Genomic DNA, 6,000 nt, shown 5'->3' on the forward strand with positions numbered 1-6,000 from the left:
AGAACCAAGCACATCAAGAGACACTTCAATTCCATCCGCGATCAAGTCAAGGAGGGAGACATAGAGATTTGCAAGATACATATGGATCTGAATGTTGCAGACCCGTTCACTAAGCCTCTCTCACAAGCAAAACATGATCAGCACCAAGACTCCATGGGTGTTAGAATCATTACAATGTAATCTAGATTATTGACTCTAGTGCAAGTGGGAGACTGAAGGAAATATGCCCTAGATGCAATAATAAAGTTGTTATTTATATTTCCTTATATCATGATAAATGTTTATTATTCATGCTAGAATTGTATTAACCGGAAACTTAGTACATGTGTGAATAAATAGACAAACAGAGTGTCACTAGTATGCCTCTACTTGACTAGCACATTAATCAAAGATGGTTAAGTTTCCTAACCATAGACATGAGTTGTCATTTGATAAACGGTATCACATCATTAGAGAATGATGTGATTGACATGACCCATCCGTTAGCTTAGCACTATGATCGTTTAGTTTATTGCTATTGCTTTCTTCCTAACTTATACATGTTCCTATGACTATGAGATTATGTAACTCCCGAATACCGGAGGAACACTTTGTGTGCTATCAAACATCACAACGTAACTGGATGATTATAAAGATGCTCTACAGTTGTCTCCGATGGTATTTGTCGAGTTGGCATAGATCGAGATTAGGATTTGTCACTCTGATTGTCGGAGAGGTATCTCTGGGCCCTCTGGGTAATGCACATCACTATAAGCCTTGCAAGCAATGTGACTAATGAGTTAGTTGCGGGATGTTGCATTACATAATGAGTAAAGATACTTTCCGGTAACGAGATTGAACTAGGTATGATGATACCGACGATCGAATCTCGGGCAAGTAACATATCGATGACAAAGGGAACAACGTATGTTGTTATGCAGTTTGACCGATAAAAATCTTCGTAGAATTTGTAGGAACCAATATGAGCATCCAGGTTCCGCTATTGGTTATTGACCGGAGATGAGTATCGGTCATGTCTACATAGTTCTCAAACCCGTAGGGTCCGCACGCTTAACATTCGATGACGATATGTATTGTGAGTTATGCGATTTGATGTACCGAAGGTTGGTCGGAGCCGCGGATGTGATCACAGACATGACGAGGGGTCTCGAAATGGTCGAGACATAAAGATTGATATATTGAAAGGTTAGGTTTGGACACTGGAAAGGTTTCAGATAGATTCGGGCATTTTCCGGAGTACCGGGGGGGGGGTACCAGAACCCCGAGGGGGGTTAATGGGCCTTCATGGGCTTTAGTGGAAGAGAGGAGGAGGCAACCAAGAGGAGGGGCACACCCCCCAACCCAATCCGAATTGGAGAAGAGGGCCGGCCCCCCTTTCCTTCTTCCCCTCTTCCCTTTCCTTCCCCTCCTAGTTGGACTAGGAAAGGGGGGAACCTACTCCTAGTAGGAGTAGGATTCCCCCCCTTGGGGCGTGCCCTATGAGGCAGGACGGTCCCCTCCTCCACTCCTTTATATACGGGGGAGGAGGCACCCCATAGACACACAAGTTGATCTCTTAGCCATGTGCGGTGCCCCCCCTCCACAGATTTCCACCTCGGTCACATTGTCATAGTGCTTAGGCGAAGCCCTGCGTCGGTAACTTCATCATCACCGTCACCATGCCGCCGTGCTGACGAAACTCTCCCTCGGCCTCAACTGGATCTAGAGTTCGAGGGACGTCACCGAGCTGAACATGTGCAGATCGCGGAGGTGCGAATACGTTCGACTACATCAACCGCGTTACTTAACGCTTCCGCTTTTGGCCTACGAGGGTATGTGGACACACTCTCCCTGCTCGTTGCTATGCTTCTCCTAGATAGATCTTGCGTGATCGTAGGCAAATGTTTGAAATACTACGTTCCCCAACAGCATCATCATATTTTGGAGTGATTTTGTCAGTTTGGATTGCTACGCCTCTACAAAAATTAGTTTTGGGAGAACACATTGGGTTGGCAAATAGCGTATGTTTGACCTAACATTTGATCAGTATCTTCGGAACTCGTGTGTCTACTTTTCTAAAAAAATTTGTGCAATTTGATTCAACAATTAAGAGTTGACGGATTGCTGAAGGGACGAAAATTGTGTAATTATGTTGTCTTATTATCTTGCCTCTATGGTTGTTGTTGAGAATTCCGGCCGACTAGGTGGTGAATGTGTTCTAAATGTCTATATGTTGTAGGGAAGATTTTGTATCCATCATTATCATAGTGAACTTACGTGGACCGGTTTTCTACAATCATGGTTTTTACTCATCAAGTTGAGGAGGTTTTTCCACATTAAATCTTGGTGCCACTTATGCATATTGTTTGGGTTTATTCTGATGCTACTTGCTAGTTGAAGCTATGCTCAAGCTTCACTGCATGTCAAGGGATATTTGTGCACTGTTTTCACCCTCTTATTTCTCAACATTTATTCCTCTGAAATTCATATGTTCATTTTCTCGAAGCATCGAACATCAGACATAAAAAATGTATTTGAGAGATCTTATAGATATCCAAAGTACAAAATATTTTGATCATGTGTTTTCTTTGTCCTGTAATTCCTATGATCTAAAGAAGCCTTCAGACCTTCACTTCTTGTGATTGCTATGGATGGAGTATAGACCCAAGGAAGAAAGTAAATGGGGATAATAGAAGGAATGGATATTTTCTTTTGTCTCCGAGCTCATGTGAGCCTGTTATTTGAGGTACATTATGAGTTCAAAAAAAACTCCAATAAATATTTCGTACATAGATATAGTGATACGCTATGGATCTAGAAAGATTGATGAAAGCAATACTTATTGATAGAATATAGTAATATGGGCAACAAAATTATACCGTTGCTATTGTTTACTATATTGATTGCCCTAGGAGTTAGCCGAGTGATTCACGAGGGATCAATTTGCATGTTGGTTGTTTTCAACTAATCAATGATGTTGCATCAATCATTCCAAGTGAACTTTGGGTCTAGGAGCAATTACATTAAATTTAATTTATGCTAAACTTTGTATTTTTATACAAGTTATTTTTATCATTCTACGATCTTAACTTGTTCATTGTAATTGGGTCTTATGTAGTTAGAAAAGTTAACCACATAATGATGACCCATAAGTATAGGGGATCAATTGTAGCTCTTTTCGATAAGTAAGAGGGTCGAACCCAACGAGGAGCAGAAGGAAATGACAGGTGGTTTTTAGTAAGGTATTGTCTGCAAGTGCTGAAATTGTAAGTAGCGAGTAGTTTGATAGCAAGATAATTTTAACGAGCAAGTAACGATAATAGTAACAAGTATGCAGCAAGGTATCCCAATCCTTTTGAGGCAAAGGACAGGCCAAAAGGGTCTCTTATAATAAGCAAAGTGTTCTTGAGTGTACACGGGAATTTCATCTAGTCACTTTCATCATGTTGGTTCGATTTGTGTTCGCTACTTTGATAATAGTAAATGCGCACGTGCAACGCACGTATAATCTTAATCCAGCTTGAAGATATACCTGAATTTTCTTTAGAAAAGTAGCACGAAAAGAAATTGTATGGCTAACACCACCAGCGGTAGGTCCATCTCTTCCTACAAATGGATTACTAATTGTACTAAATCCGATGTAGTTAATGGTACATGCAAGTAACCAGGGGAGGGGGCACATACCTTGTCCTCAAGCCGCTAAAAGACAAATCCAAAAATCTAAACACAATCCATTCAAATTAGCTCAACCGATCGACTACCAAGTGATACGTCTCCAACGTATCTATAATTTTTGATTGCTCCATGCTATTATATTATCTATTTTGATGTTAATGGGCTTTATATTACACTTTTATATCATTTTTGGGACTAACCTACTAACCGGAGGCCCATCCCAAATTGCTGTCTTTTTGCCTATTTTAGGGTTTCGAAGAAAAGGAATATCAAATGGAGTCCAAACGGAATGAAACCTTCGGGAACATGATTTTCTCAACAAACGTGATCCAGGAGACTTGGAGTGAGCGTCAAGAAACAACCAAGGAACCCACGAGGCAGGGGCACGCCTACCCCCTGGGTGCGCCCTCCAACCTCGTGGGCCCCTTGTTGCTCCACCGACGTACTTCTTCCTCCTATATATATCCACGTACCCCCCAAACATCCAGGAGCACCACGAAAACCTAATTCCACCGCCGCAACCTTCTCTACCCGAGAGATCCCATCTCGGGGCCTTTTCTGGAGCTCTGCCGAAGGGGGCATTGATGGAGGGCCTCTACATCAACTCCATGGCCTCTCCGGTGATGTGTGAGTAGTTTACTTCAGACCTACGGGTCCATAGTTATTAGCTAGATGGCTTCTTCTCTCTCTTTGGATATCAATACAAAGTTCTCCTCGATCTTCTTGGAGATCTATTCGATGTAATCTTCTTTTGCGGTGTGTTTGTCGAGATCCGATGAATTGTGGGTTTATGATCCAGTTTATCTATGAACAATATTTGATTCTTCTCTGAATTCTTTTATGTATGATTGGTTTATCTTTGCAAGTCTCTTCGAATTATCAGTTTGGTTTGGCCTATTAGATTGATCTTTCTTGCAATGGGAGAAGTGCTTAGCTTTGTGTTCAATCTTGCGGTGCTCGATCCCAGTGACAGAAAGGGAACCGACACGTATTGTATTGTTGCCACCGAGGATAAAAAGATGGGGTTTATATAATATTGCATGAATTTATCCCTCTACATCATGTCATCTTGCTTAAGGCGTTACTTTGTTCTTATGAACTTAATACTCTAGATGCATGCTGGATAGCGGTCGATGTGTGGAGTAATAGTAGTAGATGCAGAATCGTTTCGGTCTACTTGTCGCGGACATGATGCCTATATACATGATCATACCTAGATATTCTCATAACTATGCTCAATTCTATCAATTGCTCGACAGTAATTCGTTACCCACCGTAATACTTATGCTCTTGAGAGAAGCCACTAGTGAAAGCTATGGCACCGGGTCTATCTTCCATCATATTAATCTTCCAACACTTAGTTATTTCCTTTGCCGTTTATTTTACTTTGCATCTTTATTTCTCTTTATCATAAAAATACTAAAAATATTATCTTATCATATCTATCAGATCTCACTCTCGTAAGTGACCGTGAAGGGATTGACAACCCCTTTATCGCGTTGGTTGCGAGGTTCTTATTTTTTTGTGTAGGTGCGTGGGACTCGAGCGTGATCTCCTACTGGATTGATACCTTGGTTCTCAAAAACCGAGGGAAATACTTACGCTACTTTGTTGCATCACCCTTTCCTCTTCAAGGGAAAACCAATGCAGTGCTCAAGAGGTAGCAAGAAGGATTTCTGGCACCGTTGCCGGGGAGATGCGCGCCAAGTCAAGTCAACATTTGACTCCTGACAACGAGCCATTCCTGGCACCGTTGCCAGAGTCTATGCACAAGTCAAGACATACCAAGTACCCATCACAAACTCTTATCCCTCGCATTACATTATTTGCCATTTACCTCTCGTTTTCCTCTCCCCCACTTCACCCTTGCCGTTCTATTTGCCCTCTCTTTTTCCATTCCCCTTCTCTTGTTCTATTTGCCTTTTTGCCTGTTTCTTTGTTTGCTTGTGTGTTGGATTGCTTGCTTGTCACAATGGCTCAAGATAATACTAAATTGTGTGACTTTACCAATACCAACAACAATGATTTTCTTAGTACTCCGATTGCTCCTCTTACCGATGCTGAATCTTGTGAAATTAATGCAGCTTTGTTGAATATTGTCATGAAAGATCAATTTGCCGGCCTTCCTAGTGAAGATGCCGCTACCCATCGAAATAGCTTTCTTGATTTGTGTGATATGCAAAATAAGAAAGATGTGGACAATGATGTTGTTAAATTGAAGCTATTTCCTTTTTCCCTTAGAGATCGTGCTAAAGCTTTGTTTTCGTCTTTGCCTAAAATAGTATTGATTCATGGAATAAGTGCAAAGATGCTTTTATCTCTAAGTATTTTCCTCCCGCTAAAATC

The sequence above is a fragment of the Triticum urartu genome, chromosome 2A (genome assembly GCF_056163025.1).
Source record: "Triticum urartu cultivar PI428250 chromosome 2A, HENAU_Tu73, whole genome shotgun sequence".
Lineage (NCBI taxonomy): Eukaryota > Viridiplantae > Streptophyta > Magnoliopsida > Poales > Poaceae > Triticum > Triticum urartu.